This window comes from Danio rerio, chromosome 5, assembly GCF_052040795.2.
Source record: "Danio rerio strain M-AB ecotype USA chromosome 5, GRCz13ab, whole genome shotgun sequence".
In the NCBI taxonomy this organism is placed as follows: Eukaryota; Metazoa; Chordata; class Actinopteri; order Cypriniformes; family Danionidae; genus Danio; species Danio rerio.
Genome location: NC_141025.1, coordinates 76,711,415 through 76,734,759, shown reverse-complemented (window position 1 = coordinate 76,734,759; position 23,345 = coordinate 76,711,415). Strand labels below are relative to the sequence as shown.

The 23,345-nt window shown below is 42.7% G+C and overlaps 1 protein-coding gene and 1 long non-coding RNA gene across 35 annotated transcripts in view; one reads left to right on the top strand and one right to left on the bottom strand.

Annotated features, from left to right (window-relative positions):
• Positions 1-23,345, top strand: part of smtnb (smoothelin b) — a 162,451-nt gene that overhangs the window by 48,536 nt on the left and 90,570 nt on the right. The gene's annotated exons all lie outside the window — the stretch shown is intronic.
• On the bottom strand, positions 5,645-16,607 carry LOC147844534 (uncharacterized). Its single transcript, XR_015492143.1, has 3 exons — positions 16,047-16,607; positions 8,330-11,658; positions 5,645-6,654 (listed from the first exon to the last, which is right to left on the bottom strand). It is a non-coding gene; the product is annotated as an uncharacterized LOC147844534 (long non-coding RNA).

Here is a 23,345-nt window from a genome sequence, read left to right as displayed (position 1 = left end):
TTACATCATAACAAACTCCTCCCACAAATTTTTTCGTATCAGCACCAAATTTGGGTTGTTTTATCTGAAAGCTCTAGCGATGATATATTGTGAAGATCTAGAGTTTTCGCAGAGGGGCGTGTCCGTGGCGGCATGACAAACCTCAAAGCTTCGCCATGGAACAGGAAGTCCTTATAACTCAAGCACACAATGTCAGCTCTGCCTGAAACTTCACATGGTTGATAAACGTCATCTCTTGAACACATCCTCATAACAATAATGAAGTGGGCATAGCAAAATGACTCGACAGCGCCACCTAGAAAAATTAAACGGACGAGCCCCTGATCTACGAATCATGCACATGCACGAAAATTGGCACACACCTTAAACATGCCAAAACATACGAAAAAGTCTCTTGGAGCCATAACTCAAACCCAACAGGAAGTCGGATATTTTTAACTTCCTGCGGCAAATAAGTGGCATTTTTGCCATTTCCAGGCTTTGTATCTTAACAAACTCCTCCTAGGGATTTTATGCTATCGACACCAAAATTGGGTTTTGTTATCTAAAGGCCTTGTCGATGTTAAATTGCGAAGCTTTAGAGTTTTTGTCGATGGGCGTGTCCGTGGCGGCCTCGCAAACTTTAACGATTCGCCACAAAACCGGAAGTCGTTATAACTCAGGCATGCATTATCCGATCTGCCTCAAAATTCACATGTTAATATAAGTCCAGACCAGAACAAGTTTACATGCCGATATCCAGATACAGTTACAGCGCCACCTGCTGGCCACAGAAAATGTCATGATTTACAAAGTAATAAACTCATTCCACAAATGTTTTCATATCAGCACCAAATTTGGTTGGTTGTGTATCTGAAAGCTCAAGCGATGATATAATATGAAGATCTAGAGTTTTCGCAGAGGGGCGTGTATGTGGTGGCATGACAAACCTCAACGCTTCGCCATGAAACAGGAAGTCCTTATAACTTAACCACACAATGTCCAATCAGCCTGAAACTTCACATGGTTGATTAAATTTATCTCCTTAACAAATCTACATTGCAATATTGAGTCACAGTCCTAGCGCCACCTACTGACAGAAGGAAGTTTGGCATAAATCTGTGATTTTCTCAAGTTTTTTATATATATCAGCTTAAGATATTATTGTTCACTGATTTCTGTCATCCTGAGGCCACCGGGTGGCGGTGAGCCCGGGTGCGAGGTCCCTATCATCGCTGCTTGCAGCTTTAATTAGGGACCGAGCACCGAACGGTGCAAGGCCCTATTGGAATTGCTCCGTTTATTATTATTATTATTCTTCTCTCCAATGAATCGCGATTTTGAGGGGCTAAACAAGCCCGAAAACTCACGCAACTTTGCACACGCCTCAGAAGTGGCGAAAATTTACCTTTTTTATGGTCTTCTGAAGTGGGCGTGGCAAAATGACTCGACAGCGCCACCTAGAAAAATTAAACGGACAAGCCCCCGATCCACGAATCACGCACATGCACAAAAATTGGCACACACCTCAAACATGCCAAAACATACAAAAAAGTCTCTTGGAGCCATATCTCAAACCCAACAGGAAGTTGGATATTTTTGACTTCCTGCGACGAAAAAGTGGCGTTTTTGCCATTTCCAGGCGTTGTATTTTAACGAACTCCTCCTAGGGATTTTATCCGATCGACACCAAAATTGGGTTTTGTCATCTAAAGGCCTTGGCGATGTTAAATTGCGAAGCTTTAGAGTTTTCATCGATGGGCGTGTCCGTGGCGGCCTCGCAAACTTTGACGATTCGCCACAAAACAGGAAGTCGTTATAACTCAGTCATGCATTATCCGATCCGCCTCAAAATTCACACGTTTGATAAGAGTCCTGACCTGAACAAGTTTACATGCCAATATCCAGATACAGTTATAGCGCCACCTGCTGGCCACAGGAAATGACATGTTTTACATCGTAACAAACTCCTCCCACAAATTTTTTTGTATCAGCACCAAATTTGGGTTGTGTTATCTGAAAGCCCTAGCGATGATATATTGTGAAGATCTAGAGTTTTCGCAGAGGGGCGTGTCCGTGGCGGCATGACAAACCTCAACGCTTCGCCATGGAACAGGAAGTCCTTATAACTCAAGCACACAATGTCCGATCTGCCTGAAACTTAACATGGTGGATAAAAGTCCTCTCCTGAACACATCCTCATAACAATAATGAAGTGGGCGTGGCAAAATGACTCGACAGCGCCACCTATAAAAATTAAACGGAAGAGCCCCTGATCTACGAATCACGCACATGCACGAAAATTGGCACACACCTTAAACAAGCCAAAACATACGAAAAAGTCTCTTGGAGCCATAACTCAAACCCAACAGGAAGTCGGATATTTTTAACTTCCTGCGGCAAATAAGTGGCATTTTTGCCATTTCCAGGCTTTGTATCTTAACGAACTCCTCCTAGGGATTTTATGCTATCGACACCAAAATTGGGTTTTGTCATCTAAAGGCCTTGGCGATGTTAAATTGCGAAGCTTTAGAGGTTTTGTCGATGGGCGTGTCCGTGGCGGCCTCACAAACTTTAACGATTCGCCACAAAACCGGAAGTCATTATAACTCAGGCATGCATTATACGATCTGCCTCAAAATTCACATGTTTAATAAGAGTCCAGAACAGAACAAGTTTACATGCCGATATCCAGATACAGTTATAGCGCCACCTGCTGACCACAGAAAATGTCATGATTTACAAAGTAATAAACTCATCCCACAAATGTTTTCATATCAGCACCAAATTTGGTTGGTTGTGTATCTGAAAGCTCAAGCGATGATATATTGTGAAGATCTAGAGTTTTCGTAGAGGGGCGTGTATGTGGTGGCATGACAAACCTCAACGCTTCGCCATGAAAAAGGAAGTGCTTATAACTCAGGCACACAATGTCTGATCTGCCTGAAACTTCACATGGTTGATTAAATTCCTCTCCTGAAGACATCTAAATGCCAATATTGAGTCAGTCATAGCGCCACCTAGTGACAGAAGGTAGTTTTGCTTATAACTCAGCCACACAATGTCCAATCAGCCTGAAACTTCACAGGGTTGATAAAAGTCCTCTCCTGAAGACATCTACGTGCCAATATTGAGTCACAGTCAAAGCGCCACCTGCTGGCAACAGGTAGTTTGGCTTATAACTCAGCCACACAATGTCCGATCTGCCTGAAACTTCACATGGTTGATTAAATTCCATTACTGAAGGCATCTACATGCCAATCTTAAGTCACAGTTATAGCGCCACCTGCTGGCAGTTGGTAGTTTGCATTATAACTCAACCACACAAAGTCCGATCTGCCTGAAAGTTCACATGGTTGATAAAAGTCCTCTCCTGAACACATCTCCATAACAACATTGAGTCTGTCGTAGCGCCACCTGCTGACAAAAGGCAGTTTGGCTTATAACTCAGCTAAACAATGTTCGATCTGCCTGAAACTTCACATGGTTGATAAGATTCCTCTCCTGGTGACATCTACATGCCAATCTTGAGTCACAGTCATAGCGCCACCTGCTGAGAGGAGGAGGTTTGGCATAAATCAGTGATTTTCTCAGATTTTTTAAATATATCAGCTTAAATTATTACTGTTCGCTGTTCTCTGTCATCCTGAGGCCACCGGGCGGCGGTGAGCCCGGGTGCGAGGTCCCTATCATCGCTGCTTGCAGCTTTAATTATTATTATTATTATTATTATTATTCTTCTCTCCAATGAATCGCGATTTAGAGGGGCTAAACATGCCCGAAAACTCACGCAACTTTGCACACGCCTCAGAAGTGGCGAAAATTTACGTTTATTATGGGTCTCGGAAGTGGGTGTGGCAAAATGACTCGACAGCGCCACCTAGAAAAATTAAACGGACGAGCCCCCGATCTACGAATCACGCACATGCACGAAAATTGGTACACACCTCAAACATGCCAAAACATACGAAAAAGTCTCTTGGAGCCATATCTCAAACCCAACAGGAAGTCGGATATTTTTGACTTCCTGCGGCGAAAAAGTGGCGTTTTTGCCATTTCCAGGCCTTGTACTTTAACGAACTCCTCCTAGGGATTTTATCCGATCGACACCAAAATTGGCATTTGTCATCTAAAGGCCTTGGCGATGTTAAATTGCGAAGCTTTAGAGTTTTCGTCGATGGGCGTGTACGTGGCGGCCTCGCAAAGTTTGACGTTTCGCCACAAAACAGGAAGACGTTTTAACTCAGGCATGCATCATCCGATCTGCCTCAAATTTCACACGTTTAATAACAGTCCTGACCTGAACACGTTTACATGCCAATATCCAGATACAGTTACAGCGCCACCTGCTGGCCACAGGAAATGACATGTTTTTACAGAGTAACAAACTCCTCCCACAAATTTTATCGCATCAGCACCAAAATTGGGTAGTGTTATCTAAAAGCTCTAGCGATGATATATTGTGAAGATCTAGAGTTTTCGGAGAGGGGCGTGTCCGTGGCGGCATGACAAACCTCACTGCTTCGCCATGGAACAGGAAGGCTTTATAACTCAACCACACAAAGTCCGATCAGCCTGAAACTTCATATAGTGGATAAAAGTCCTCCCCTGATCACATCCACATAACAATATTGAAGTGGGCGTGGCAAAATGACTCGACAGCGCCACCTATAAAAATTAAACGGACGAGCCCCTGATCTACGAATCACGCACATGCACGAAAATTGGCACACACCTCAAACACGCCAAAACATACGAAAAAGTCTCTTGGAGCCATATCTCAAACCCAACAGGAAGTCGGATATTTTTAACTTCCTGCTGCAAAAAAGTGGCATTTTTGCCATTTCCAGGCGTTGTATCTTAACGAACTCCTCCTAGGGATTTTATCCGATCAACACCAAAATTGGGTTTTGTCATCTAAAGGCCTTGGCGATGTTAAATTGCGAAGCTTTAGAGTTTTCGTTGATGGGCGTGTCCGTGGCGGCTTCGCAAACCTTGACGATTCGCCACAAAACCGGAAGTCATTACAATGACTTATAACCACACAATGTCCGATCTGCCTGAAACTTCACATGGTTGATAAAATTCCTCTCTTGAACACATCCACATAACAATATTGAGTCAGTCATAGCGCCACCTGCTGGCAGAAGGTAGTTTGGCTCATAACTTAGCCACAAAATGTCTGACCTGCCTGAAACTTCACATGGTTGATTAAATTCTTCTACTGAAGGCATCTACATGCCAATCTTGAGTCACAGTTATAGCGCCACCTGCTGGCAGAAGGTAGTTTGCATTATAACTCAACCACACAATATCCAATCAGCCTGAAACTTCACATGGTTGATCAAAGTACTCTCCCGTGCACATCTACATAATTATATTGAGTCTCTCATAGCGCCACCTGCTGGCAGAAGGTAGTTTGGCTTATAACTCAGCCACACAATGTCTGATCTGCCTGAAACTTTACAAGGTTGATTAAATTCCTCTCCTGAAGACATCTACATGCCAATATGGAGTCACAGTCATAGCGCCACCTGCTGGCAACAGGAAATTAAATATAACTCAGCCGAACAATGTCCGTACTGGCTGAAAATTCACATGGTGGATAAGATTCCTCTACTGAAGGCATCTACATGCCAATCTTGAGTCACAGTCACAGCGCCACCTGGTGACAGGAAGAAGTTTGACATAAATTTGTAATTTTCTCGGGTTCTTTATATACATCGGCTTAAATTAATATTGTTCGCTGTTCTCTGTCATCCTGAGGCCACCAGGCGGCGGTGAGCCCGGGTGCGAGGTCCCTATCATCGCTGCTTGCAGCTTTAATTAGGGACCGAGCACCGAACGGTGCAAGGCCCTATTGGAATTGCTCCGTTTATTATTATTATTCTTCCGACTTCTTCCGCGGAATGAATCGCAGTTTTGAGGGGCTAAACATGCCCGAAAACTCACGAAACTTTGCACACACCTCAGAAGTGGCGAAAATTTACGTTTGTTATGGGCTTCGGAAGTGGGCGTGGCAAAATGACTCGACAGCGCCACCTAGAAAAATTAAATCGACGAGCCCCCGATCCACGAATCACACACATGCACGAAAATTGGCACACACCTCAAACACACCAAAACATACGAAAAAGTCTCTTGGAGCCATATCTCAAACCCAACAGGAAGTTGGATATTTTTGACTTCCTGCGGCGAAAAAGTGGCATTTTTGCCATTTCCAGGCGTTGTATTTTAACGAACTCCTCCTAGGGATTTTATCCGATCGACACCAAAATTGGGTTTTGTCATCTAAAGGTCTTGGCGATGTTAAATTGCGAAGCTTTAGAGTTTTCGTCAATGGGCGTGTCCGTGGCGGCCTCGCAAACTTTGACGATTCGCCACAAAACAGGAAGTCACTATAACTCAGGCATGCATTATCCGATCTGCCTCAAAATTCACACGTTTGATAAGAGTCCTGACCTGAACACGTTTACATGCCAATATCCAGATACAGTTACAGCGCCACCTGCTGGCCACAGAAAATGACATGTTTTACACTGTAACGAACTCCTCTCACAAATTTTATCGTATCAGCACCAAATTTGAGTGGTGTCATCTGAAAGCTTTAGCGATGATATATTGTGAAGATCTAGAGTTTTTGCAGAGGGGCGTGTCCGTGGCGGCATGACAAACCTCAACGCTTCGCCATGGAACAAAAAGTCCTTATACCTCAACCACACAATGTCCGATCTGCCTGAAACTTCACAGGGTTGATAAAAGTCCTCTCCTGAACACATATACGTGCCAATATTGAGTCAGTCATAGCGCCACCTAGTGACAGAAGGTAGTTTTGCTTATAACTCAGCCACACAATATCCGATCTGCCTGAAACTTCACATGGTTGATAAAAGTCTTCTCCTGAACACATCTAAATAACAATATTGAGTCAGTCATTGCGCCACCTGCTGGCAGAAGGTAGTTTGGCTTATATCTCAGCCACACAATGTCTGATTTGCCTGAAACTTCACATGGTTGATTAAATTCCATTACTAAAGGCATCTACATGCCAATCTTAAGTCACAGTTACAGCGCCACCTGCTGGCAGATGGTAGTTTGCATTATAACTCAACCACACAAAGTCCGATCTGCCTGAAACTTCACATGGTTGATAAAAGTCCTCTCCTGAACACATCTACATAACAATAATAAGTCTGGCATAGCGCCATCTGGTGGCAGAAGGAAGTTTGCCTTATAACTCAGCCACACAATGTCTGACCTGCCTGAAAACTCACATGGTTGATAAGATTCCTCTCCTGAAGACATCTACATGCCAATCTTAAGTCACAGTTATAGCGCCACCTGCTGACAGGAGGAAGTTTGGCATAAATCTGTGATTTTCCCAGGTTCTTTATTTATATTGGCTTAAATTATTGTTGTTCACTCTTCTCTGTCATCTTGAGGCCACTGGGCGGCGGTGAGCCCGGGTGCGAGGTCCCTATCATCGCTGCTTGCAGCTTTAATTAGGGACCGAGCACCGAACGGTGCAAGGCCCTATTGGAATTGCTCCGTTTATTATTATTATTATTATTATTCTTTTCCGGAATGAATCGCGATTTAGAGGGGCTAAACATGCCCGAAAACTCACGCAACTTTGCACACGCCTCAGAAGTGGCGAAAATTTACGTTTGTTACAGGTCTCGGAAGTGGGCGTGGCAAAATGACTCGACAGCGCCACCTAGAAAAATTAAACGGACAAGCCCCCGATCCACGAATCACGCACATGCACGAAAATTGGCACACACCTCAAACATGCCAAAACATACGAAAAAGTCTCTTGGAGCCATATCTCAAACCCAACAGGAAGTCGGCTATTTTTAACTTCCTGCGGCGAAAAAGTGGCATTTTTGCCATTTCCAGGCGTTGTATTTTAACGAACTCCTCCTAGGGATTTTATCCGATCGACACCAAAATTGGGTTTTGTCATCTAAAGGCCTTGGCGATGTTAAATTGCGAAGCTTTAGAGTTTTCGTCGATGGGCGTGTCCGTGGCGGCCTCGCAAACTTTGACGATTCGCCACAAAACAGGAAGTCATTATAACTCAGGCATGCATTATCCGATCTGCTTCAACTTTCACACGTTTGATAAGAGTCCTGACCTGAACACGTTTACATGCTGATATCCAGATACAGTTATAGCGCCACCTGCTGGCCACAAGAAATGACATGTTTTACAGAGTAACAAACTCCTCCCACAAATTTTTTCGTATCAGCACCAAATTTGAGTGGTGTCATCTGAAAGCTCTAGCGATGATATATTGTAAAGATCTAGAGTTTTCACAGGGGGGCGTGTCCGTGGCGGCATGACAAACCTCAACGCTTCGCCATGGAACAGGAAGTCCTTATAACTCAGCCACACAATGTCCGATCAGCCTGAAACTTCACATGGTTGATAAAAGTCCACCCTTGAACACATCCTTATAACAATAATGAAGTGGGCGTGGCAAAATGACTCGACAGCGCCACCTATTAAAATTAAACAGACGAGCCCCTGATCTACGAATCACGCACATGCACGAAAATTGGCACACACCTCAAACACGCCAAAACATACGAAAAAGTCTCTTGGAGTCATATCTCAAACCCAACAGGAAGTTGGCTATTTTTAACTTCCTGCAGAAAATAAGTGGCAATTTTGCAATTTCCAGGCTTTGTATCTTAACGAACTCCTCCTAGGGATTTTATCTTATCGACACCAAAATTGGGTTTTGTCATCTAAAGGCCTTGGCGATGTTAAATTGCGAAGCTTTAGAGTTTTTGTTGATGGGCGTGTCCGTGGTGGCCTCGCAAACTTTGACCATTCGCCACAAAACCGGAAGTCATTATAACTCAGGCATGCATTATCCGATCTGCCTCAAAATTCACGTTTAATATAAGTCCAGACCAGAACACGTTTACATGCCGATATCCAGATACAGTTATAGCGCCACCTGCTGGCCAAAGGAAATGTCATGATTTACAGTGTAATAAACTCCTGCCACAAATTTTTTCGTATCAGCACCAAATTTGGTTGGTTGTTATCTAAATGCTCAAGCAATGATAGAATGTGAAGATCTAGATTTTTCGCAGAGGGGCGTGTCCGTGGCGGCATGACAAACCTCAACGCTTCGCCATGAAACAGGAAGTCCTTATAACTCAACCACACAATGTCCGATCTGCCTGAAACTTCACATGGTTGATTAAATTCATCTCCTGAAGACATCTAAATGCTAATATTGAGTCACAGTCATAGCGCCACCTGCTGACAGAAGGAATTTTGCCTTATAACTTAACCACACAATGTCTGATCTGCCTGAAACTACACATGGTTGATTAAATTTCTCTTCTGAAGACATTTAAAAGCCAATATTGAATCTGTCATAGTGCCACCTGCCGGCAGATGGTAGTTTGGCTTATAACTCAGCCAGACAATGTCTGAACAGCTTGAAACTTCAACTGGTTAATTAAAATCCACTCCTGAAGACATCTACATGCCAATATTGATTGACAGTCTTAGCGCCACCTGCTGACAGAAGGAATTTTGGCTTATAACTCAGCCACACAATGTCTGACCTGCCTGTAACTTTACATTGTGGATAAAAGTCCTCTCCTAAACACATCTACATAATAATATTGAGTCTGTCATAGCGCCTCCTGCTGGCAGAATGTAGTTTGGCTTATAACTCAGCCAAACAACGTCCGATCTGCCTGAAAATTCACATGGTTGATAAGACTCTTCTACTGAAGGCATCTACATAACAATTTTTAGTCACAGTTATAACACCACCTGCTGACAGGAGAAAGTTTGGCATAAATCTGTGATTTCTATGGTTATTTATATATATCGGCTTAAATTAATATTGTTCGCTGTTCTCTGTCATCGTAAGGTCACCGGGCGGTGGTGAGCCCGGGTGCGAGGTCCCTATCATCGCTGCTTGCAGCTTTAATTATTATTATTATTCTCCTCCGGAATGAATCGCGGTTTTGAGGGGCTAAACATGCCCGAAAACTCACGCAACTTTGCACACGCCTCAGAAGTGGCGAAAATTTACGTTTATTATGGGCTTCGGAAGTGGGCGTGGCAAAATGACTCGACAGCGCCACCTAGAAAAATTAAACGGACGAGCCCCCGATACACGAATCACGCACATGCACGAAAATTGGCACACACCTCAAACACACCAAAACATACGAAAAAGTCTCTTGGAGCCATATCTCAAACCCAACAGGAAGTCCGATATTTTTAACTTCCTGCGGCGAAAAAGTGGCGTTTTTGCCATTTCCAGGCGTTGTATTTTAACGAACTCCTCCTAGGGATTTTATCCGATCGACACCAAAATTGGCTTTTGTCATCTAAAGGCCTTGGCGATGTTAAATTGCGAAGGATTAGAGTTTTCGTCGATGGGCGTGTCCGTGGCGGCCTCGCAAACTTTGACGATTCGCCACGAAACAGGCAGTCATTATAACTCAGGCATGCATTATCCGATCTGCCTCAAAATTCACACGCTTGATAACAGTCCTGACCTGAACACATTTACATGCCGATATCCAGATACAGTTATAGCGCCACCTGCTGGCCACAGGAAATGACATGATTTACGGAGTAACAAACTCCTCCCACAAAATTTATCGTATCAGCACCAAAATTGGGTGGATGCATCTGAAAGCTCTTGTGATGATATATTGTGAAGATCTAGAGTTTTCACAGAGGGGCGTGTCCGTGGCGGCATGACAAACCTCAACGCTTCGCCATGGAACAGGAAGTCCTTATAACTCAACCACAAAATGTCCAATCAGCCTGAAACTTCACATGGTTGATAAACGTCCTCTCCTGAACACATCCACATAACAATATTGAAGTGGGCGTGGCAAAACGACTCGACAGCGCCACCTATAAAAATTAAACGGACGAGCCCCCGATCTACAAATCACGCACATGCACGAAAATTGGCACACACCTCAAACATGCCAAAACATATGAAAAAGTCTCTTGGAGCCATATCTCAAACCCAACAGGAAGTCGGATATTTTTAACTTCCTGCGGCGAAAAAGTGGCTCTTTTGCCATTTCTAGGCGTTGTATTTTAACGAACTCCTCCTAGGGATTTTATCTGATTGACACCAAAATTGGGTTTTGTCGTCTTAAAGCCTTGGTGATGTTAGATTGCGAAGCTTTAGAGTTTTCATCGATGGGCGTGTCCGTGGCGGCCTCGCAAACTTTGATGATTCGCCACAAAACAGGAAGTCATTATAACTCAGGCATGCAATATTCGATCTGCCTCAAAATTCACACATTTAATAACAGTCCTGACCTGATCAGGTTTACGTGCCGATATCCAGTTACAGCTATAGCGCCACCTGCTGGCCACAGGAAATGACATGTTTGACACTCTAACAAACTCCTCCCACAAACTTTCCCGTATCAGCACCAAAATAGAGTGAAGTCATCTGAAAGCTCTACCGATGATATATTGTGAAGATCTAGAGTTTTTGCAGAGGGGCGTGTCTGTGGTGGCATGACAAACCTCAACGCTTCGCCATGGAACAGGAATTTCTTATAACTCAACCACACAATGTCTGATCTGCCTGAAACTTCACATGATTGATAAAAGTCCTCTCCTGAACACATCCACATAACAATATTGAGTCAGTCATAGCGCCACCTGCTGGCAGAAGGTAGTTTGGCTTATAACTCAGCCACACAATGTCCCATGTGCCTGAAATTTTACATGGTTGATAAGATTCCTCTCCGGAAGACATCTACATGCCAATCTTAAGTCACAGTTATAGCGCCACCTGCTGACAGATGGTAGTTTGCAGTATAACTCAACCACACAAAGTCCGATCTGGCTGAAACTTCACAAGTTTGATAAAAGTCCTCTCCTGAACACATCTCCATAACAACATTGAGTCTGTCATAGCGCCACCTGCTGACAAAAGGCAGTTTGGCTTATAATTCAGCAAAACAATGTCCGATCTGCCTGAAACTTCACATGGTTGATAAGTTTCCTCTCCTGAAGACATCTACATGCCAATCGTGAGTCACAGTTATAGCGCCACCTGCTGACAGGAGGAAATTTGGCATAAATCTGTTATTTTCTCAGATTTTTTTATTATATCGGCTTAAATTATTACTGTTCGCTGTTCTCTGTCATCCTGAGGCCACCGGGCGGCGGTGAGCCCGAGTGCGAGGTCCCTATCATCGCTGCTTGCAGCTTTAATTATTATTATTATTATTATTCCGCCCCCTATCGGGGCACTTTTGAGGGTCTAAACATGCCCGAAAACTCATGAAAATTTGCACACACACCAAACCCGGTGTAAATAGCAGGTTGATATGGGTCTCGGAAGTGGGCGTGGCAAAATGACTCGACAGCGCCACCTAGAAAAATTAAACGGACGAGCCCCCAATCCACGAATCACACACATGCACGAAAATTGGCACACACCTCAAACACGCCAAAACATACGAAAAAGTCTCTTGGAGCCATATCTCAAACCCAACAGGAAGTCGGATATTTTTGACTTCCTGCGGCGAAAAAGTGGCGTTTTTGCCATTTCCAAGCGTTGTATTTTAACGAACTCCACCCAGGGATTTTATCCGATCGACACCAAAATTGGGTTTTGTCATCTAAAGGCCTTGGCGATGGTAAATTGCGAAGCTTTAGAGTTTTCGTCGATGGGCGTGTCCGTTGCGGCCTCGCAAACTTTGACAATTCGCCACAAAACAGGAAGTCGTTATAACTCAGGCATGCATTATCCGATCTGCCTCAAAATTCACACGCTTGATAAGAGTCCTGACCTGAACACGTTTACATGCCAATATCCAGATACAGTTATAGCGTCACCTGCTGGTCACAGGAAATGACATGTTTTACACTGTAACAAACTCCTCCCACAAATTTTATGGTATCAGCACCAAAATTGAGTGGTGTCATCTGAAAGCTCTATCGGTGATATATTGTGAAGATCTAGAGTTTTTGCAGAGGGGCGTGTCCGTGGCGGCATGACAAACCTCAACGCTTCGCCATGGAACAGGAAGTCCTTAAACCTCAACCACACAATGTCAGATCTGCCTGAAACTTCACATGGTTGATAAAAGTCCTCCCCTGAACACATCCACATAACAATATTGAAGTGGGCGTGGCAAAATGACTCGACAGCGCCACCTAGAATAATTAAACGGACGAGCCCCTGATCTACGAATCACGCACATGCGCGAAAATTGGCACACACCTCAAACACGCCAAAACATACGAAAAAGTCTCTTGGAGCCATATCTCAAACCCAACAGGAAGTCGGATATTTTTAACTTCCTGCGGCGAAAAAGTGGCATTTTTGCATTTTCCAGGCGTTGTATCTTAACGAACTCCTCCTAGGGATTTTATGCTATCGACACCAAAATTGGGTTTTGTCAACTAAAGGCCTTGGCGATGTTAAATTGCGGAGCTTGATAGTTTTTGTCGATGGGCGTGTCCGTGGCGGCCTCGCAAACTTTGACAATTCGCCACAAAACCGGAAGTCATTATAACTCAGGCATGCATTATCCGATCTGCCTCAAAATTCACATGTTTAATAAGAGTCCTGACCTGAACACGTTTACATGCCGATATCCAGATATAGTTATAGCGCCACCTACTGGCCACAGGAAATGACATGTTTTACACTGTAACAAACTCCTCCCACAAATTTTATGGTATCAGCACCAAATTTGAGTGGTGTCATCTGAAAGCTCTATCGGTGATATATTGTGAAGATCTAGAGTTTTTGCAGAGGGGCGTGTCCGTGGCGGCATGACAAACCTCAACGCTTCGCCATGGAACAGGAAGTCTTTATAACTCAACCACACAAAGTCTGATCAGCCTGAAACTTCACATGGTTGATAAAAGTCCTCCCCTGAACACATCCCCATAACAATATTGAGTCAGTCATAGTGCCACCTGCTGGCAGAAGGTAGTTTGGCTTGTAACTCGGCCACACAATGTACGATCTGCCTGAAACTTCCCATGATTGATAAAGGTCATCTTCTGAGCACATCTACATAATAATATTAGCTGCTTTTCCACTATCGTGCCAAACCGTTCTAAGAACACTTCGGTACGGTTACGGTTGTTTCTCCACTGAGCCTGGAACGGCGCGGCACGATTACAAACCGTTCTCGGCCCGGAATTCTCGGCACGGTTAGACAACCGTGCTGAACTGTGCTGACAGATTCTGTGTGTTGACGTCGCGACTTGGTTGCTAAGCTACCACAGCTGGCTCAGCAGAAGCGCGCTAGTCATCAGACATCCTCAATAAACTACAGTACATTTAATATAAAATAATGATCCAGGTCTAAACGATACAGTTTGAAAGGGGTTTTAAAACCATAGAGCAGTCTCTGGCAGAGAAGTGAATAACTCATCACATTCTTACGGAGATATTTTATTCATTAAAGTTATTATTTTATTGACTTGAATACAGACCTACTTCGCCTGCTGAATGTGAGTTTATTGCACGCAGCGCTGTATTCCACAGCACAAAACTCGCTCTGATCCGGGAGAGACATCAGCGACTTGCACTGCTGACTTTTTTTTCCTGCTGCGCATCGAATAAAGCGAATAAAGTCACGCTTTGCATCGTCGATGTCCAAATTCCACAACAACATCACCATATCCATGGAACACGAACTTGCAGACTCTTTTAACAACGAGGAAATAATTGCACTTTTTAATTCAAAGCCAGGACAGCTTGTTAATACCGGCGAGACCACCTGAAGGACGGCGTGTTCGTGTTGTAATGTCGGCCGTCCAAAAGACTTAGCTTTTGAAAGCTTTACGGAGCGGCACTGTAACTGTCCAAGGTACTGTTGTATGATTTATATTATAGCATATGCACTAATAAACAAGTCAAAAGAATGAATGAATTAAATAAATTTGGATTCTTAAATGTCAGTATTGCTTTTACTCAAAAAATATCAATACGTTTTGACAAATGTTTTATAAAAATAAAATGAGCAATTTTCATCATTTCAGCTATAGGCAATTATATGATTCAGTTATACATAAGTTATATGACATTTATGAGGCATGTAACATGTTTCTGTGTGTTTTTTTTTTTTTTTTGTGGTGATCTTTAATATAGCTACGCAAATATTTTCTAAAACGTCTAGCAATATTTCGCCTACAGCTTGTTAGTTAAATATGAACACAAAAATAATTATAAAAATAAAAATAAAATGATCAAAATAAAAAGATAATAAAGCAGCATTTTAGTGCTTTATATGCTTTAAATCCTGCAATATATGTGTTGTTTCATATTCGTTTTTTTCACTTGCTGCATTCGTTATTTAATGTTTGAATAGTAAAACAAATACCAGCCATCGCTTAAATGGTTTCATTTTACCATCAAAATGTAGTATATTTTATATCATTATCAACTTTTGATATAAATACGCAGTGTAATTTAATTAATTGTTAAAAATGAAATAATTTATGTGCTGTGTTTTTATTAGTGAAAGTGCCCGCTCTCCTTTGACAAGGCCTGTCCAAAATTATATTTCTGCCACTATAATGCAAATGCACTATTATTGTTGTCTTATCATTGTTTATTTTTCTGTTTTGTTCAGAGATTTTAAATATTATTTATTTCCCCTCCAATTATTTTTAATCATCACGTTACATTTTGGTAATTTTCCCTCCAAATAAAATTTAGCCAGAGCTGCGCAACATATAAATAAATAAGGGTGCACATTTAGCACCCCTATTTGATAGAGCGGCATAACAGTGTTTAGTCACATGCTTTTGCTTTTTTGAAAAATAAATAAATAAATAGTTTCGGCTCTTATTTAACTTTAATTGAACAAAGGGAGCCGTTTACATTGCGTTACCAAGGCAACTACTGATGCGTTTTGTGTAATGTTTTAAAGAGCTTTGTCGCAGCACGACAGTGGAAAATGAAACCGTATCCGTGCTGTCTGGCCCGGTTTGGCACGGAATGGAACAGTTCTGTTTAAAGAACGATTCAGCACGATAGTGGAAAAGCGGCTATTGAGTCAGAGTAATAGCGCCACCTGCTCGCAGAATAAATTTTGGCTTGTAACTCGGCCACACAATGTCAGATCTGCCTAAAATGTCACATGGTTGATGAAAGTCCTCTCCTAAACACATCTACATAATAATATTGAGTCTTTCATAGCGCCACCTGCTGGCAGAATGTAGTTTGTCTTAAAATACAATCTCCACACAATCTCTGATCTGCCTGAAACTTCACATGGTTGATAAAAGTCAGCTCCTGAACACATCCACATAACAATATTGAGTCAGTCATAACGCCACCTGCTGGCAGAAGGTAGTTTGGCTTATAACTCAGCCACACAATGTCCCATGTGCCTGAAACTTCACATGGTTGATAACATTCCTCTCCGGAAGACATCTACATGCAAATCTTAAGTCACAGTTATAGCGCCACCTGCTGACAGGAGGAAGTTTGGCATAAATCTGTGATTTTCTTAGATCTTTTTTTATATATTGGCTTAAATTATTATTGTTCGCTGTTCTCTGTCATCGTAAGGTCACCGGGCGGCGGTGAGCCCGGGTGCGAGGTCCCTATCATCGCTGCTTGCAGCTTTAATTATTATTATTATTATTATTATTCCGCCCCCTATCGGGGCACTTTTGAGGGTCTAAACATGCCCGAAAACTCATGAAAATTTGCACACACACCAAACCCGGTGTAAATAGCAGGTTGATATGGGTCTCGGAAGTGGGCGTGGCAAAATGACTCGACAGCGCCACCTAGAAAAATTAAACGGACGAGCCCCCGATCCACGAATCACACACATGCACGAAAATTGGCACACACCTTAAACACGCCAAAACATACGAAAAAGTCTCTTGGAGCCATATCTCAAACCCAACAGGAAGTCGGATATTTTTGACTTCCTGCGGCGAAAAAGTGGCGTTTTTGCCATTTCCAAGCGTTGTATTTTAACGAACTCCTCCCAGGGATTTTATCCGATCGACACCAAAATTGGGTTTTGTCATCTAAAGGCCTTGGCGATGTTAAATTGCGAAGCTTTAGAGTTTTCGTCGATGGGCGTGTCCGTGGCGGCCTCGCAAACTTTGATGATTCGCCACAAAACAGGAAGTCGTTATAACTCAGGCATGCATTATCCGATCTGCCTCAAAATTCACACGCTTGATAAGAGTCTTGACCTGAACACGTTTACATGCCAATATCCAGATACAGTTATAGCGCCACCTACTGGCCACAGGAAATGACATGTTTTACACTGTAACAAACTCCTCCCACAAATTTTATGGTATCAGCACCAAATTTGAGTGGTGTCATCTGAAAGCTCTATCGGTGATATTTTGTAAAGATCTAGAGTTTTTGCAGAGGGGCGTGTCCGTGGCGGCATGACAAACCTCAACGCTTCGCCATGGAACAGGAAGTCCTCATAACTCAACCACACAAAGTCTGATCAGCCTGAAACTTCATATGGTTGATATACGTCATCTCTTGAACACATCCACATAACAATATTGAAGTGGGCGTGGCAAAATGACTCGACAGCGCCACCTAGAAAAATTAAACGGTCGAGCCCCTGATCTACGAATCATGCAAATGCGCGAAAATTGGCACACACCTCAAACACGCCAAAACATACGAAAAAGTCTCTTGGAGCCATATCTCAAACCCAACAGGAAGTCGGATATTTTTAACTTCCTGCTGCAAATAAGTGGCATTTTTGCCATTTCCAGGCGTTGTATCTTAACGAACTCCTCCTAGGGATTTTATGCTATCGACACCAAAATTGGGTTTTGTCATCTAAAGGCCTTGGCGATGTTAAATTGCGAAGCTTTATAGTTTTTGTCGATGGGCGTGTCCGTGGCGGCCCCGCAAACTTTGATGATTCGCCACAAACCGGAAGTCATTATAACTTAGGCATGCATTATCCGATCTGCCTCAAAATTCACATGTTTAATAAGAGTCCAGACCAGAACACGTTTACATGCCAATATCCAGATACAGTTATAGCGCCACCTGCTGGCCAAAGGAAATGTCATGATTTACAGAGTAATAAACTCCTCCCACTATTTTTTTTGTATCAGCACCAAGTTTGGTGGGTTGTTATCTGAAAGCTTAAGTGATGATATATTGTGAAGATCTAGAGTTTTTGCAGAGGGGCGTGTCCGTGGCGGCATGACAAACCTCAACACTTCGCCCTGGAACAGGAAGCCCTTATATCTCAACCACACAAAGTCAGATCAGCCTGAAACTTCACATGGCTCATAAAAGTCCTCTTCTGAACACATCCCCAAAACAGTAATGAGTCAGTCATAACGCCACCTGCTGGCAGAAGGTAGATAGGCTTATAACTCAGCCAAACAACATCTGATCTGCCTGAAACTTCATATGGTTGATTAAATTCCATTACTGAAGGCATCTACATGCCAATCTTAAGTCACAGTTATAGCGCCACCTGCTGGCAGATGGTAGTTTGCATTATAAATCAACCACACAAAGTCCGATCTGCCTGAAACTTCAAATGGTTGATTAAATCCCTCTCCTGAACACATCCCCATAACATAATTGAGTCTGTCGTAGCGCCACCTGCTGACAAAAGGCAGTTTGGCTTATAACTCAGCTAAACAATGTTCGATCTGCCTGAAACTTCACATGGTTGATAAGATTCCTCTCCTGGTGACATCTACATGCCAATCTTAAGTCACAGTCATAGCGCCACCTGCTGAGAGGAGAAAGTTTGGCATAGATCTGTGATTTTCTCCGATTTTTTAAATATATCGGCTTAAATTATTACTGTTCGATGTTCTCTGTCATCCTGAGGCCACCGGGCGGCGGTGAGCCCGGGTGCGAGGTCCCTATCATCGCTGCTTGCAGCTTTAATTTTAATTTGTTTTTTTAAAGGTAATTGTAGGTGTGGCTTATACAGTGTGTTGGTAATTGCAGAGCTCCTCTATTAAAAAAAAAAAAAAACTACTTCTGAAAGAGATCAAGCCTCAGCCAGGTAATAAAACGTAACGCAAAGTAAGTCAAAAGTAAAGTAATGCATTACTTACCATAAAAAGTAACTAAGTAATGCAGTTCCTCTTTAGGGGAGTAACTCAGTAACTTTTCCCAACACTGGTGTTAAGGATGGTAATTAATTAGTTTTGCTGTGTGCTTTTTTTTTTTTGTAAATTTCTATACTATAAAATGATTATACTGTACAATCGGTCGTAAATTTTATTGTTAGGTGTTAAAAAAATTTCTTAAATATAACTCTTAGAAACCTGCAGATAGACTGAAATTAAACTATGTATATATTTAGGCTTTAATAAATAATCTATGGTGGCATGGTGGCTCAGTGGTTATCACTGTGGCCTTGCAGCAAGAAGGTTGCTGGTTTGAGTTTCGGCTAGGCCAGTTGGCATTTCTGTTTGGTGTTTGCTTGTTCTCCCCGTGTTGGCATGGGTTTCCTCCGGGTGCTCCAGTTTTCAAAGACGTGCGCTACGGGTGAATTGAATAAACTAAATTGGCTGTAGTCTGTGTGTGTGTGTGTGTGTGTGTGTGTGTGTGTGTGTGTGTGTGTGTGTGTGTGTGTGTGTGTGTGTGTGTGTGTGTGTGTGTGTGTGTGTGTGTGTGTGTGATTGTGTGTTTTAGAGAATGTAAGAGTGGTTTCCCAGTACTGGGTTGCGACTGAAAGGGCATCCGCTTTGTAAAACATATGCTGGAATAGTTGGTGGTTCATTCCGCTGTGGCAACCTCTGATATGTAGGGGACTAATGAATGAATGAATGAATAATCTAATCCTGCAGTTTTACTATTGCGGATTTACACATTGTGATATCGATGCTCAGTTTGTCCAGCCCTAGTGAATACTGTATCAGCAGCTGTAAATCTCTAGGTGGAACTGGGCTGAACTTTATGGCTTAATGTGGAATGAGGACAGATAAATCTGTAGACGATGAGCTGGAGATTGTTTTGGCCTTTTCTAAAGTTCAAGGATTCAGCGCGAGTGGGAAGAGGAGATTTTATGTCATTTCTTTCTAGATAATTTGGCTTTCCAATTTGCACACATCAGCATACAGTACTGTGGAAAATGATGTAAGGAATTTAATGTCTTAACAGGAAATGTTTTGATTGATGTTCAAACAGGAATATAGCTTAATTAGAAGATAATTTAATGCAATATGCTCATGTAATATGCAAATATTATAAAGAAATACATTAGAATAGGGCTGCACGATACTGGAAAAATATGCAATGTTGTTGTTGAGTATTGCCATAATGATCTTTCTTACGACTTTATATTTCCCTACAAAAATGCTATTATATAGATGGACAAATTTAGCGGATTTTATTTTAGCGTTTTTTTTTATAAAGCCTGATGGTAAAACATTATGAATATTAAAACATGTGCTTGTTTGTCATAAAAATTTGTAATAATGACAAAAAATACTAGTTTGTTGATCTCCTAACTTCCGGGTTCAGTTATCCTGCCGTTGTGGCTGGTGTATTGTGGGAAATTTTCTTACCCCTTGGTTTCAAGTGTGGTTCTGAAAAATCTGTTTCAAGGGCTATCTAGCCCTTCCCCTTAGCCCTACGCCTTCAAGCTAAAGTGAATTGGGACAGCCCTACTTCTTCACATGAAGGCGTAAAATGAAGGGTAAGGGCTAAGGGGTAAAATTAGAATTGGGCCTTGTCAGGACTTGTCAGCCATTCACCATCATGCACGCTTAAAATATCAAGTATACAGCAGTAGTTCTGTTGAATGCTGTTTTGCATACATTTTTTTTATGTAAACATGTTCCTGACTGATATGTCTGATCATTGCGTTCTTGTTACATTTTGCCGTGTCTCACTCATGATAAGATATTATAAAAACTTTGACTAAAAACTGAAACCAAATATGCTTAGTGATAATTATTCATGTTATTCATTAATTCATTTTCCTTTGGCTTAGTCCAGGGATGTCCAAAGTTGGTCCTGGAGGGCCGGTGTCCTGCTGATCTAAGCTCCAACTTGCTTCAACTCACCTGCCTGGAAGTTTCTAGTACAACTAGTAAGAGCTTGATTAGCTACTTCAGGTGTGTTTGATTAGGGTTGGAACTAAACTCTCCAGGACACCGGCCCTCCAGGATTAAGTGTGAACACCCCTTCCTTAGTCCCTTATTTATCAGGGGTTGCTAGAGCAGAATGAATCACCAACTATTCCTGTATATGTTTTATGCAGCGGATGCCCTTCCAGCCGAAACCCAGTACTGGGAAACACCCATACACACTCATTCACACTAATAAATAATTAATAATAGTAATTTTAAATGAATTTATACACTGTAGCCAATTTAATTCACTCAGTTCCCCTATAGCGCATGTGTGTCACATCTGTCAGTGACCACCTGTGGGCGCTGTAGTGCATCAGGACTCAGAAGGCACTACAGCGTCCCAGAAAGACTACAATTCCATACACACCACGCGCATACACCGGAACACATACACTGATCTGTCATCACATCTGTTCTGTCACTGTTGATTATCTGGACTATATATTCCATCATTCCACCGTTGTTTGTCTTCCTTGTCTTTCTTGTTCCCAGTAAGTCTGATATTCCGAGTTGTTGTTCCTGACCTTGTTTTAGAAGCATTATTCTATCATCTGCTGGATCCATTGTGTGATCGCGTCCTTCTGTCACGTGATGCGTGATCAAATCAGAAAAACGGGAACAAAAGATAGCGGATCCAAGTGCAGATTTTAATAATAAATAGTGCAGCGACAGTGAACAAACATCCAAAATACCAAAGTGCAAAGTAACAAATAAACAGCAAAACAAGAAACTATGACAGAAAAACACGAATTAGACTTTAACAGGATACTAGAACAAGGTCAGGACAACAACTCGGAATATCAGACTTACTGGGAACAAGAAAGACAAGGAAGACAAACGACGCGATAACAAACAACGGTGGAATGATGGAATATATAGTCCAGATAATCAACAGTAACAGAACAGATGTGATGACAGATCAGTGTATGTGTTCCGGTGTATGCGCGTGGTGTGTATGGAACAATGACTGTAAAAAATATGGACGACGCGACAGCCCTTTTTCCCATTGAACGCCTTGAGGGCAAAACGCCTGCTTGACGGGCACAAACTGTCGCAAAAGACTGCTGAATTTGGAGCCTTGACATGCGCAGAAGGACTGTCTGATGGAGCCAGAGGAGGAGCCGCGAAAATGAGCAGTCGAGCTTCCAATCAAACGCTTTATGTAAAATCAAACACGCCCCCCGAACTTCTCAGCATGCGTTTGCTGTCATATCAACGCAAATGGATGTAATAACGTTAACAAATATGAGGGTTTTATATATTTAATCGCGCCAGCTCCGGGCCGCAGCGCATAACCTACTCGCGGCGTCGCGGGCTGATTCCGGCTCGCATGCGGCAGCGCCTGCTCGCTCGGCCGCCGCATCTGGCTCGATTGACTAGGACTGGAATCGGGCAGTGAGTCCAGGCATCCGGAGTAGGTCCAGCAGAGGTAACATTAGTCAGTCTAAGCTCTAAGAGATAAGTCTCCGGCAGGCGAGAATCTAGCCGGAACTGTGTTTTGCTTTCTGGGTGGCTAGGCGTGTATCAGCAAACTAATAAAGCCCGAAAAAAGCCCTGAACTTAGCGAATAAACAGTGTTCCACCAGGATCATGTATGTCAGAAACTATAGTTTACTGCTGAACTCATTTTGTCATGGTAAAATAACACAGAAATCGAATAATAACACTTCAGTCTACTTCAGTCTCCTGCCGAAGCTCAAACGCCGCGCTTTGAGAAACTGTCAATCACAGCTGTCAATCACGATGACACGCCCAGCATTAAATTACTGCTAAAAACAAACTGTTTACAAAAATGAAGATCTGCACCTATTTCAGCACAATAACCAGTGCCTTAATCGACCAGAACTATCTTTCGGGACATTTTATTGCAAGTGTAATATTTTTTTTTTATTTGGGCTCAAGTCTCCTTCATTAACACGGAGGAGGCGGGCTTTATGACTTGTACTGCAGCCAGCCCCCAGGGGGCGATCTAACGGCCGAAACCTTCACTCAAACGTAGGCTTGCGGCACACTTGGTATGGAATTGTAGTCTTTCTGGAACGCTGTAGTGCCTTCTGAGTCCTGATGCGCTACAGCGCCCTCATGTGGTCACTGACAGATGTGACAATGTGTTTGGACTGTGGGCGAAACCGGAGCACCCGAAGGAAACCCACGCCAACACGAGGAGAACATGCAAACTCCACACAGAATTGCCAACTGGCACAGCCCGAACTCGGACCAGTGACCTTCTTGCCATGAGGTGGCAGTCCTAACCACTA